Raw genomic sequence first — 14,224 nt, 5'->3', positions numbered from 1 at the left:
CTATTATTTTTACCGTGGTGTCATGAAAAAACTTGGCTATCTCATACCGCTCCCATTTTAAAGGTTTTAAAAATTACACTAAACAGGCGAAAACAAGCTTAATTTGATTCCAAATGAGTATAGTACAACAAATGGTTTCTAATCGCCATTTGACTATTTAAATTTACGAGCCTGATAAATGTTTTTTTATTTGCTCCTGCCAACGGAAAATTTTTGGTTTTCTCGAACGATCTGAGGATGTACCAAACGCCGACAAACCCTGATTATATGCAGCTCAACAAATTGAGCCTCCTGAAAAAATCCAAGTTTCTACCCAGTCATGTGTGCGAGTCTTTTTACGTGAAGGTTATCCAGCCAACCATTACGTACGTGATGCTCGTCTGGGGCGGGGTCAATGAGGCAGAGTTCTTTAAAACACTGGAAAGACAACATTGCCGTGCAGCAAGGATCATTTTTGGCTTTCCACCGGACATGCCAACAGTGGACGTTTTAGCTACCGTTAAGTGGAACACTTCAAAGGGAGAGTTTCACGGTTCAGCGCATGTGCGAGCGATAACGTAAGCGCTGTTAAGCCAATTGTTTTTGGACCAATTAGAAGCGAGTACATAACACCGGCGGGATACGGCGGGCAAGTCTTATAACCTTCTGGCATACTGAATAAAACTGACCGGCCAGTGTTTCGGTCACGTTTCAGAAAGAAACAAAAAGGCTGTCCATGTAAAAACACATGAGGATTTTTGCAGCGCCGCTTCGTGGATGTCGCATGACATTCAAGAAATGTCAGAACTTATGAACTTATGCGAACGTATACGGCTTTAATTCAGTACAATGTCGATATCTCGCGGCATCGACCTTTTTTTCTTACGCGCGGTTCGAAAAGCCGAGAAGCTCCCTCAAACTTACGTACTTAAATCCAGTATTTCATCAGCATTCAGTGATTAACTTACTATAGTGTGTTCGTTCGATAGCCTGATTTTATTAGACCAGCGAGAAGGCGAAGAACGAGAAATCCGCAAGCTTCAAGGAGCGATGCGGTCGTTTAGTGACAACAACACTGAGCGTCCTTCCGAGATGCTGGAATGCATTTGAGAAAACTCTGCCATGGTGGCAAATCAAAACTGCGTTTGCCATTTGCAATTACCATAATTTTATAGATAAATGAATACCTTACAATAGATTTTGTAGTTTGCCGCAAATCTTTTGGATTTTTTTTCTGCTGCCCACTATTCGAGCCCGCTAATAGATGACTACAACTAACTCGCACATTTGATCACATATTTATTCGCTTCGCGTCTCAGTGTTGTACAATTTTTTCCATCCAAAGCAAAACACTAATGTTTGATGCTGTTTGTCCGTCGAATTCTCCGTTTTTGACAGTTGACTTCCATGTGAACAAACACTACGGTTGAAATCTAGAAAATCCTCGCGAGTTCATCCAAAGCCAGTTGGTGACCTTTGCCATTCCCAGCGAAAGCAGATGTGCCGCGAAATCGAGGTCTATTTTAAACAGACTTATCCCTTTACCAATTTTCCACGTTTGGTGGACGTATCTTGTTAACCACACAGGATTTCTACAACCACTCCACTCTGTCCGCTTTAACTTCTGTGCTTCCAGAGAGTCCACAGAACGTTCCGTCGCCGGTCGGCAGCGACGTCTCCTTTGACGATCCATCGACAAAAATGTCGTTTTCGGATGCTAAAACACTTTTAACCTTACAAAACTCAAACTTATATTTACAACAGGAAACAAAGATTATAAAAAGTAAAGAAAGAAGAGCGGATGATCCAAACTCGGGTGCGATTTTAACAGATTGTTCAACCCGTACAATTTATTTTTGAGCCGGTCTGCTCGCGCATGTGCTTGACCGTGAACATCGGCATTTAACATATATGTATAAAAGTTCTTTAATTAAACTTTTTTTCAAGGGTTATCATGGCATGCTCCCTAGCACTTTAGCTGAAGAGTTGATTGTCCACGGCGACAGACCTTCTTTGCGACTGAAGCATGGGCTGATAGCACCGAGCTTTACCTCCAAATATTCAAAACTCCACTTCCTATAGAGGGGCTGTCCTCTAGAACGCTATAGGGCGATCTGATAGATCGATACTTGAGTGCAGAGACCTGAAATCCTTTTTGAAAAATGCTGTTAATTGTCACACTTTCAAGGATTTCAATCTCAATGTTTTAGCCCCACAAATAATCAACAAAAGATCGGAGAATTTTATTTATTTTTAACTATTGACTTCATTCGTTTTTATCAAAATTTTATTTTTAATTGTAGTTTTGTTATGTATCTTACTAGTACACGACCCCAAAAGCTTGTTAGCTTTGTGTATAAATAAAGGTTGTATGTATGTATGTATGTGTGTATGTATGTATGTATGTATGTATGTATGTATGTATGTAGGTAGGTAGGTAGGTAGGTAGGTAGGTAGGTAGGTAGGTAGGTAGGTAGGTAGGTAGGTAGGTAGGTAGGTATGTATGTATGTATGTATGTATGTATGTATGTATGTACGTATGTATATGTATGAATGTATATGTTTGGTTTGTTTTGTTTTCAAGGAAGTCTCACATGAATGGCAATCATTGGCAAACGGGAGGGATGGAGGTTGTCTCCTTTTTATTTGTTTTCTTGGCATTTAATTGTAGCTTGAAAGTTTATCAGCAGGATAGTAGGCCATAGGTCGACATCGTAACTCCTTCGCGCGCCGCTCATGTTCCGCACCCCAGAACACATAGCACATGACCTATAGAAGAGTAGAACACTTCAAAGGTTAATTTGTTTCTTCTGTGCTTATATCTTTTTAACACCTTTTCAATGCATATTAGTGTAAGCTCAAAGAAAATGAACAGTTGGGTTTGTTCGGATTCTTTACCTAGAAATTTAAGAGTTTTCTTGAAAGTACTCCGATCTGGGAGATGACTGTTACTCTAAGCTTTGGCTCTTACAAAAACGCGCATAGTATATCTCGTTTAATCAAAATGAAAAAAAGTTATTCCAGCTAATTATAAACTACATTTTATCATCTTCTTCTAAACCTTCATAAATAATGGTTAAGGAACAGACCAGCTCCACACTAATGAAACACATATATGTCAGCAGTAATAGGTCTTATAGAAAATCAAGGCTTAGTACTGCTTAGAAAACCGCGTCTCCTTATAAAACAAACAAAAAGAACAGCCATTTCTATGTTTTATACAGTAATGTTTTTAAATATTTGTTAATAAAATCAAAAGACTGCATGTGGTGTATTGTACCCTGCCACCATGCGATCAAGATTTAAAACTTTTCGCTTTATCCAGTGAAAACCGGAAGTGGGTGCTGTTTCTAGCTATTTCATAATTTTTCATTTAATTTTCCGATATCGCTTGCCTGCGAACGCAAACGTATTTCCGGCTGTCGCTTCTCGCCGCCGAAAAAATAAGTCGCGTTCGCAGGCTACGATTTCGCACGATCTGTATTTTGAATACGTTATCAAGTATCAATACAAGTTGTCATTATTGTTTTAAGTTAATTATCAGTGGTAAAAAAAAGGTTCATAAAATACTTCATATGGCCACTTTAATGGTCCATGCCAATCTATAAAGATAAATGAATATCAGTTCTAAATTTCTTTGACTGTTTGCAGATTATAGTCCAATAAACTCTAATCTAACTACCAGTCTGAGTAACAAATGAGTAACTCGGAGTAACTCCAAACAGGAGCACTCGAATTCCTTTATCCGAGTATGCCTGTGTCACTGAATAACACATCATCCACATTTATTCCATTGCGCATATGCCACGCATAAACATTTCAATCCTAGCAGTATGCAGGATGTTTGTCTCATGAACCTAGTTTAATGGCGTTAGCTCTCACGAGTCTCCTGTAGCTCAGTGGTAGAGCGCGAGCTAGTGATGGAAGGTCTTAGGTTCGACTCCTGATAGCAGTACTCGATCGGCCTTATTGCTTTTTGCGACTATGCTTTTGTCACTCACTGAATGACACATCATTCTCAACTATATTGTACAACTATTTTGGATTTGTATTCTCAACTATATTGAACAGAAACTTCACTCTAAAATGCAGTGCACATGCTAACCCACCTGCAAAGTATCGATTCTATGAAAATCAAGAGTCGTTGAAGGCCACATCAAGTGCTTGTAGTCTGTGTAGTTCTTAAACATATACGACTTCAGCAACCGTTAGGGAATTAAGCAGATGACCTTCAGCTGCTCTCCTTTCAATGATTACAATGACGGTGATAATGCAGTATGAGTATACCACGTGCGTATTGTTTAGGGTTGCTTCGTTTGATTTCTCAGTGGGCGATGATTTCATCCACTCTTAATTTCAAGTTATATTAATTTAATCAAAAGGTCTGTCATTCAACATCGGTGTTACCGCCGAAGTAATACAGTGATGATACATGCAGTGATGACATCTATACACAAACTACGATTTTCTTCCAGTAGTGAGTCAAATGCACGTTTGTAAGAGTGCAGAGTGAAAGCAAATTCGAAAGAAGCGATTTCAAGCCACTGGGCCGACATATTTTCCCCCCGGAGATGGGATACTTTTTTTGTTAATTCATCGTGAACGTTGCCGAACTTAGGTTGCTATAAATCTCTTCTTATACAAAATGACGTTGCTTGAAGCGGAATAACAAATAAACAAAAGCCCGTATGAAGTATCTAGACCTTTTATCGGCACTTGTTATATCATGTAAAACCATAGAAAAAGACGTTCGTACAGTACACTTGATGGTTTTATCAGTCTTCTCATCAGCTGGTTCCCATTGCATGTCTCATTAAAGGGCCCTAGTCAGCCACACCATTGTTTTTGTTTATATGCAAGAGTTTGGCTATTATATTTTATTCGGAGCATGTCGAAATGAACGAAATCACTGTAAAACTACTAAAGATAATGAAACATACTTTCAGGAACACAACTTACAGTAAAGCAATAAGATTTCGCATCACCATGCAATATCAATAATTTCGATGGCATCGAAAATGGCGGAGGCTGACTAGAGTCTTTTAATGATATTCTTATTTTATTATTATACGTCCGCAAGTAGGTCATCCATCCGTCTCATGCGTCGCATGCATGGATAAATTGATATCTATGTGCATAATTATGCATATATAATTTTGTGCTTGCAATAGTCTTGGTCTTGTGATTACTCATCAGTAATCAGTAATGATTGCCGCTCTTCTCGCGTTGTCAATTTTCTTCCCAGCTTTCTCAGGTAGGTTAGCTAACGCTAAAGCAGACGTGCTAATTCCACTGTTCAAAGTGGCAGCTTCCGGCTCCACTTCAACTCTTTCTCGGCCTTTCGAATAGCTAAGTAGACAACATCTCTCTTTGACGAAGCACTTAACAATGTAACTGAACGAGGTCGTCTCCAAGCTACTGATGTCGAAACCACTAAAGCTTTTTTTATGGAGTAAAATGCACAACATCAATAAGAATGTTTCATCTGCGTGGTGTGTATATAAGTGAAAAATTTGCAGTAACTCCGGTTCTTTAAACTACAGCCAACTGAGATCAAACCCGCTGAAGTTGTCGTAAACAGATTAAAGCCGGGCTGCCAGCGATGAACACAACAGAAGAAGTTAATCACATTTTCATCTCTGTCCAGTTGTGTCTGATTATCTTCAGATTTTTATGTACGTTTCCAAAGCAATTGCCTTTCAGGTCCGATTGCATTACTTTTGTTTCCGGTTGAATTAGCTATTCTCGGTTTTCACTGTCACGCCATTGCAAAAAAAAAAAAAACCCAAAACCATTCCATGAATGAAGTCAAGAAATTGACATAGTATAGAGGATAAATAAATAAGGCATCTGTCCAATTGTCAGGTCTGTGCGGCATTCCGTACTCGAGTTATTTGACAAAATGTTCCACATAAATTTATAGAGCTTAGTATGGAGACGCCATGTTTGTGTCTCTCTGAGGGTCACAAACATGGCGGCCGGAAATGGGAAAAAAACATCTGGAGTCCACTTTTGCCAGAAAAGAGGTTTGTTTGCCCTTGTGAATTTTCGAATTTTTAGATTAATATTTCTCCTCAAACTTGAATTGTTTAGAATGCTGAAAATCACCCGAAGAGTCATTTTTAAGATACGAAAAAGCTCTGTCACGGCCGTCCTCCTGATGTCACGCACGGTGGAAACTCGGAAATTGAAACTGTTCTATTTTCAAAAGAAAGCACGACATCGAGCTAAGAAATTGTGAACAGGCATATTTTTAGGTAATCTTTTCTTGAAAGAAGGTAAAAATTTTGTAGGCCCCCCAGTTTTGAATTCTAGAATTTGGTGACGTCACGTGAAAACCAAGAATTAGCTGTAGTTAATTTGGTATGGTTACTCAACACTGCTGAAGGTTAAATGAACTATGTTAACCATGTCCAAAACTAATTAAAACAAAACACACTTTCATAGTTTAGTTCGTAACATATCAAGCACTAAACGGAGCTTAAAGCAGCTATTGCTGGCTTTCACTGTCACGCCATTGCCGTGTGCGTGAAAAAAAAAATTGAAACCATTCCATTAATGAAGTCAAGAAATTGACATGTCATAGATGATAAGTAAATAAGAAACCTGTCCAAGTGTCAGGTCTGTGCGGTATTCCGTACTCGAGTTATTTGACAAAATGTTTCACACAAATTTATAGAGCTTAGTATGGAGACGCCATGTTGGTGTCCCGCTGAGGAACACCAACATGGCGGCCGGAAATAGGAAAAAACATCTGGAGTTCATTTTTGCCAGAAAAGAGGTTTGCTTTCCCTTGTGAATTTCCGAATGTTAAGATAAATATTTCTCCTCAAACTTAAACTGTTTAGTATGCTTAAAATCACTCGAAGAGGCATTTTTAAGATACGGAACAGCTATGTCACGGCCGTCCTCTTGATGTCACGCACGATGAAAACTCGGAAATTGAAACTCTTCTATTTTCAAAAGGAAGTACGACATCGAGCTAAGAAATTGTGAAAAGACATATTTTTAGGTAATCTTTCCTTGAATGAAGGTAAAAATTTTGTAGGCCTCCCGGTTTTTAATTCTAGAATTTGGTGACGTCACGTGAAACCCAAGAATTTGATATTTGTTATTCTATCATGGCCTGCCATGGGTGGTGACACCCTTGAGCCTTTGAAAATGTAACTGAATGAGTTCAAACAGATTTTCAAGCGACAGCAGACCACTGCGCTTTTGATCATTGGAGACGTCAGTGTAATAGACTGACAATGGACAAACACGTTGGAATTTTGGATTTGCTCTTTTATAATTATATTCAAAATCAAAAAAATAAAAACACTGACGAATCCGCTATTTAAAATCCATCAGAAAAAACGCCAGGGAAGGGTCAATGTGTGTCCAGGTTCATATATGATGTGTTGGCTTGTCTTTGGACAAAGAGCGAACTAAAAATGAATTTGAAAAAATTGCGGTAAAAAAGTAAGGTTGGAGGACACGTGACCCTTAGGATACCAACTTATATTACACAACACGGAACCAATACAAAGCAGCAACGGAAAGGAAATGTATTACAGGAGAAAGTAAAAAGGATCTTATTAAGACGGGGTAAAAGTATGGCAAAGTCTTCAATATCGTTCCACTTTACTGCGCTTCCAGAACTGATTTTGCATGTAGGCGTGATGTCCAGGTAGAGAGTTTAACTTGGTAGATGTTAGCAACAAAATCCTTGTCAAACACAAGAGATACTGACTTTCAACTTAAAAGAGCATTCGTGCCAAATTCAGACGTAATCCAAGTTGATAGATAATCGAAACATTTTAATCAATTATTTAAGGATGTGATTTGCGATTTTTTTTTCTACCCGCATTTAGAGGCTGCAATAGCTATTACTTCAAGATCTCCAGATCCATCAGCAACACAAGAATTCCAGAACATCACCCTTGGGTGGAATTATACTCTTAGTGATGCTGCATTTGGCAATGGTCAGCTTTTCAATGCTACTGATGCTGTGAGTCCTGTGATTATTGCACAAAGGTTTGCTGGTGGGAACACACTTGTAATACTCAATTTCCAACAACGATTCAGGGCAGTCATATCAGACACCGAGGCATGGTTGACAATCCTCTCAGTGCAGAGAACAGACCAAGGAACTTACAGATTGCGCGTAAATGACCAGGGTGTGGGCAGCGATTTTGCAGATGTTAATGTGCTTGTTAATTGTAAGTAACAAATGCTTTTTTATTTGTTGTTGATCCTGCAAGGGCACCAGTAACACTGAAATGAGAATTTCAGTCGAATGGTATGAAAAATACATCAGTCAATTGAAACCGGCACCCCGACTCCCGGGACATAGTGGAGAATTTTTTAATTGTTAAAACATTGGTCCGATGTTAAAGCAACGCTTATTTCCCAGTCCCTTGGGTCAAGGACGTGACACTGTTAAAAGTCCCGCATAGGAGAGTATCAGTACGTACTTCAGAACCAAATAAAGTACAAATCAGTTGGGTTTCTTGGTAAAAATAAACATTGTGACTGAAGTAGGTTTTAGCGTGGTATCATTAGATTTCTCATGAAAATTTTAAACTGTCTATCTAAGTAAATTAAACTGTCACATATCCAGTTATGAAAACGTTTGTAACTTTTTTAGTTTCAAATCACATAAAAATTGGAAGGGCAATGTTCTTTCATGTTAAATCCCCGCTGTTGTACCCGCTTCCGGTCAATGGCCCTGGTCAAACCGACATTTCGTTAATTTCCCCGCCCATCGGTGCCAACGCGTTGTTAAATGAACGTTAAATCCCGGCTGTGGTCGCGTTAAATTCCCGCTATATCCCGGGAGTTTGGAGGGGGGGGGGGGGGGGTTTCAATTGACTGGTACATAAGGAATAGCAAGGAATAATTGATAACTAAAACCTAACTCAGTTTATACCTCTGTTCGTGAGCGGGTGGTATCCTGAAAATCCTACTATCTGATTGGCTCCGGGAGCGGGCAGAATTTTCCTATCTCTGATGACGATCACTGTAACTGGAATCTGCGAGAAATCTTGATGTGGAATCATTTTACTCCGATCCGGTGCGACAAAACGTTGAATTTTTCCTCTTGAAATGAAACTTTTTGCTCACTAATACATGTCAAACGAACAAAAATATAAGCATTGCAATCAACGGATTGGTTATTCCGAAGAGGCCGAGTATTCACAGGATTTTGTTGACAAAAAGTTGCTGTTTTGCTGTTTTGCAAGATGTTGTTTTTATTGCAGTGTTGACAGGCCGTTTAACCTAACTGCAGAGCAGTCTCTTTATCTCAGTTTTTCAGTCTTCGTTCCTTACTTTCGTTTACGTACGCCTCGCAACAATGTGCCGTTGGCATAAACTACTGACAAGTTTTCCTTGCATTCATTTCTAATATTAGCATTTATTTCTGACAATTTTGACAGAGGACAGGGGAGGACGGGGTACACGGATGGCGCAGTGGTGAGAGCACTCGCCTCCCACCAATCTGACCCGAGTTCGATTCCCGTTCATGGTGTCATATGTGGGTCGAGTTTGTTGTTGGTTCTCGTCCTTGCTCCGATTGGTTTCTCTCCGGGTACTCCAGTTTTCCCCTCCTCTAAAATCAGCATTTCCAAATTCCAATTCGATTTGTAGAGTCTCCCTATACTGTAAAGCGCATTTGACCAGCTCGTCATTTACAAATTTAATTTAATTAAAATTTAGAACAAGTAAAAATACTTAAAATAAGATTGAGCAGGCAGGGGGTAACATGTGCGAGTATTTTTCACCTAAAGTCTTTTTTAAGAACTTTCGTTAAAAGCAAATGTAAATTAAAGTGTGATTTTATTTTCACCAAAACAAGGCAGGACATTTATTCGCTTGTTTGTGCGAATTTTTCAAAGATCGTTTTTCAGTTTGATTCTGTCACTGCTTGCTATGAAATATCACAGTTTTAGCGTTAGTATATGAGTTTTACGGCACGGCTTCCTTGATAAGCAAAATTTAACCAGAGAGTGACAGTATGACGTAGCGCGCGTAGAATGGTCCCAAATACGTTTTTCACGGGCCTAGGTCCTTCCGTGTACGGAAAAACTGCCCTCGGTTTTTTTGTACGGCCCTCGGTCCTCGGGCACAGTTTTTCCCTTGGCGGACCTCCCTGCCGGTGAATAACATTTATTTAGAATACCATTAGGGGGAATGGTTGTAGTCTAAAAACGCAAGCAATGAACAAACGCCACACATGATCATGAAGGTATGCTTATGCTGCAATACGAGCTCAATGCAATGCCAGCCTGAGCCGTAGAGAAGACCGCTGACCGTTGCTAAGACCGGGAAACAGGAGGGGGAGGTCAACTCGTAGGTTCGGCTGTCCGGCTGATACGGGCCATTGTGACGTCACTTCCTGTAAAGCGCGGGATTTTTTCCAGTTTCGAAAATGGCGCTGGTGATTTTGTTGCATCAAACGACTCTTTTTTCCAGCCAGGTTCCGGATGGGGTTTGTTTTTTTCACTGAATATATTTTGAATCTTGTTTTCTCGATATAGGTAAGTGTTCATTTATTTTCAACTCATGAATTATGCTGAAAATATTGCAGTGAAGAGTTGCGTGCACTTGCGCTGATCGGAAAAGCTGAGATTGTCCGCGCCAGAAAAATTACATCTTATCAATCATACAAATTACTGGTGAAACTGACATTTGGCTCGGGACGAGGTCAAATCTTAGTGCAAATGTTCCAGTTGAGATTAGTAGGTTATATTCAACTGCAAAAATGATCAGTGCGTTTGTTTCGCCGAGTGAAAAAACAGTGAAAATCAAAAGTTTGTGTTTATTGCTGAAACTTGACCTGACGTTACAGAATTTGCCTCTAACATTATTTAAATGATTGATAGATGCAAAATGATGATTCGAAGGAGCTTGTTTTAGTTTACCCATGCCATTTAACCTTTGTAAAGAGACTTTTGCTGAGCAACCTAGAATTTTGAACAAAGCTTGCAAATGCGGACGCCAGAGGATATGTACTTTCTTTTGAACTGATAATTGCTTTTTGGGAGAACTTTCTCGAAATTTTATACCAAATCGCGTACTCCTGAGCTCAGTTTTCTGGCGAAACATATTCGCAATATCTTCAGCTTTCTCTAGATCTCTGAAACGGAGACATCTTGTCATAGAACTAAACTTAGCACCTGAAATGATCCACAAAACAAATGTGTAAGGAGACGAAAAATGCTGTGGTTCAGTTGATTTACATTAATAAGGTGATGAAAGAATAGAAGTTGAGTTAAACTTAAGTACTAGTCCAGTGAATAATTGAACCCTCCTTATGTATTCTTAACCTGTGAGAGAAAAACTTGTGCATTGCCCCTAGAACTTTGATGTTTAGATACAGAATGTTTGGACTACTTTGCCTTGAAGCTGGCGTTAGCTTCTTGGCCCCGCAAGGAAAGTCTTGACATATTTTCCTGTTTTTGTGAGATAATTAAACAAAAAAAGCTAACCCCATTGCCCATATTAACAATTGCCAACTGGCAAATTACTTTGTACTGAAGGCTTCTTTACCACGTAGCTTTTCCGATAGCTCGAGAAAAAATGTTTTTCGCCATTCTTTATGCGAGCGCTCGACCAGACAGTACCGGAGAAATGCGTTTAGAGAAACCAATTCGGAAACCACCCCTTTAAGCCTGCTATAAAGAACGCGACTGCAGAGCTGTCTGAAACTTGGTGGCACAACTGGTGGCAGTGGGCAAAACAGACAAACTTTAACTATTTCCTGGCCATGCCTTGATTGGGCAGTTGCACCAAGAACGCGTCAACGGGAACTAAACAAGAAGAAGACTCAACAGGCGATAAAAACTGTTACTAAACTGTTACCCCATTTACACTTTGTAAGAAAACCTAATGTGGAGACTGAGAATCGCCTCCCTTTCCCAGCTGGGGATGGAGAGCGGGTTTGGTGGTCTGTAGAATACTGAAAGAGGTAGCTGACCCAGAGAGGTCTTCCCTCACACTTCTGACAGGTGTGACAGAAATGGCATCCGCCAATTAAAGGTCTAACTGAAACATGAATCTTAAATGACAGAGGCACCTGACTTCAATTCGCTTTATAAAGTAATTATCCTTACGACATAAACCTGTCAACTGACTTCCTCTTTTTGATGCAACTTTTTATTGCAGTTCCACCAGAGAACATTCACACCGTTGGTAACCAGACAGTGAATCAAAGAGATACAATATCACTGAATTGTGTCGCTGATGGTAATCCAGCACCAAACATAAGCTGGACAAAACTTCCTGAAAACACTCCTGTCAACTTTCCTTTGACCATCTCTGGTAAAAAGGATTAGGGGATTCTACAGATGTACTGCTGATAATGGCATTGGAAATGCAATCACTGATGAAACCTTTATAACTGTTCAAAGTAAGAGCATTACTGTTTCCTATAAATAAAGTTTGAAACTCTTCCCACGCACGCCTTTGAGCGCGAAAGACCTGCTGGAGGTGGTGGTCGCTCTAAGCCTTGGCCTCTACAAACATGCCTACTGTAGGTGCATGTGCAACGACAAATAAAAAAAAATAGTACGCCTGATATAAAAACTACATTTCAACACCTTGCTCTAAAATTTATCGTGATAGCCACAGAATACCCGCAACACCTGTAGCAGTGATAGAAAACGCAGCTTAGAAAGTCAGGCTTCATTATAAAGTAAACAAACAAACAGCCGTTTCCTGTTGTACAAAAACACAATGGTGAAATACGGTTTACCAAAATCAAATTTTTGGCAATGACTTACAACAGACTAAAATGCACTTTGACATTAAGAGCCAGAAATGTGTATTGATTCTATTTCATGAGTTTTTTTTATTTACTTACAGATAACGTAAGGTCTAACTTACTGCGTATAACATACAAGTTAATTTTAATATTTTAAGTTAATATCGATTAGTGCAAAAGTTAATAACATACTTTATTACTAGAAATACGTGACTCGCAAAACCTCGCGAAGCTGGGGCTGGGTGGAAAACCCTCTTTACTCGTACTGTAGCATCAAATGAGGAGATTACGTAAAAGGGGCATAGGATTTTTTTTTATGAGCATGGTCTTTTCGTAGTTCCACAGGCTAGTTTGCGGTTGAAAATCTATTTCTGACGCGATGTAATGTACAACGGGCGTGCAGCGCTGTCATGTTCGATGAATTTATTTTCTCACGGAAAATTATTTTACCGCGGCCACAAACGTGTAATTTCTTCAATGCAATCTTTCACAAAAAAGATTTCTAAAAGAAAGGGAAAATATTCTGGAGAGATAGTTCTCTATCCAGTGAATATTGATGAACATTGCAGTTGGAATTTGATCATGCACGCATATTTTTTCCGATGTATGCAAATTTTTTTCAGACGACGCCAGACAGTCTGACGTCATTCATACTTTGTTTGCGCACTGTTGCCAGGCAACAGCACGGACACCTTCACGGAAATATATAAACACACATACATATATATAAATATATGTTCGGCTCGAATTCGCACGGCTTAGCTCCCGAGCGCGACCTTCGGCGGGCCTTCGGCCCGACAAATTTATTAACCTCGCTTCGCGAGGAATTATCACTTTGGTTGTCCATGGAAAAATAAGATAACAGAATGTCAATTCCTTATTTGTTACGTTTTCTTATCAGTTTTCATTTCATGTCCCGTCATGAAATGGTTGGTTGGTTGATTGGCACTCTTCTTGCGTTCTCCATTTTCTTGTCAGTACTCTCAGGTACCTTAGCTAACGCTAAAGTAGGCATACTTCAAAATGGTGGCTTCCGGCTCCATTCCTTCTTTCCAGGGCTTTCCAGAATGAAATCGTTGTAAATTAGCTTTCGCCTCAGATGTACGTCTGTCTTGCTCCCATGTCACACACTGAAGAGTCGCAACTTGCAACGTTTTCCCCGCTTGCGGTAAAACTCATGCTACCTCACAACATTTGCTTGAGGTATGTGAAAGCTCTCAACAGAAATACATTCACCAGCTAAGTGCTAAAATGTCTGGCTGACATCAGGCTGCCTAGGCCCAGTTAAAGGATATCAACAACGTGTTATGTAACGCAGCTAGTTACATAAGTAACAACAACAACAACAACAACAACAACAACAACAACAACTTTTATTTAAAACACGGTGGGTTTTAAAGTTAATACAGCTTATGGGGCCGTGTAACGCGAACACAACACGAAGTCAACTGTCATGGCGGTTCGCAGCTTGCTGAACGCAGCCTATTTATTTTATCTTTA

At 39.6% G+C, this 14,224-nt stretch overlaps 1 protein-coding gene and 1 pseudogene across 3 annotated transcripts in view; one reads left to right on the top strand and one right to left on the bottom strand.

Annotated features, from left to right (window-relative positions):
* LOC146454102 (uncharacterized) overlaps nucleotides 1–14,224 on the bottom strand; it is a 392,508-nt gene that overhangs the window by 343,574 nt on the left and 34,710 nt on the right. The gene's annotated exons all lie outside the window — the stretch shown is intronic.
* On the top strand, nucleotides 4,790–12,399 carry LOC146454104 (lachesin-like; annotated as a pseudogene). Its single transcript, XR_014859343.1, has 3 exons — nucleotides 4,790–5,233; nucleotides 7,833–8,180; nucleotides 12,127–12,399. The product of XR_014859343.1 is annotated as a lachesin-like (transcript).

This window comes from Pavona decussata, unplaced genomic scaffold (genome assembly GCF_977016875.1).
Source record: "Pavona decussata unplaced genomic scaffold, jaPavDecu1.1 SCAFFOLD_315, whole genome shotgun sequence".
NCBI classification, from domain to species: Eukaryota; Metazoa; Cnidaria; class Anthozoa; order Scleractinia; family Agariciidae; genus Pavona; species Pavona decussata.
Note: the sequence above shows the minus strand (reverse complement) of the source record. Positions and strands in the feature narration are given on the sequence as shown.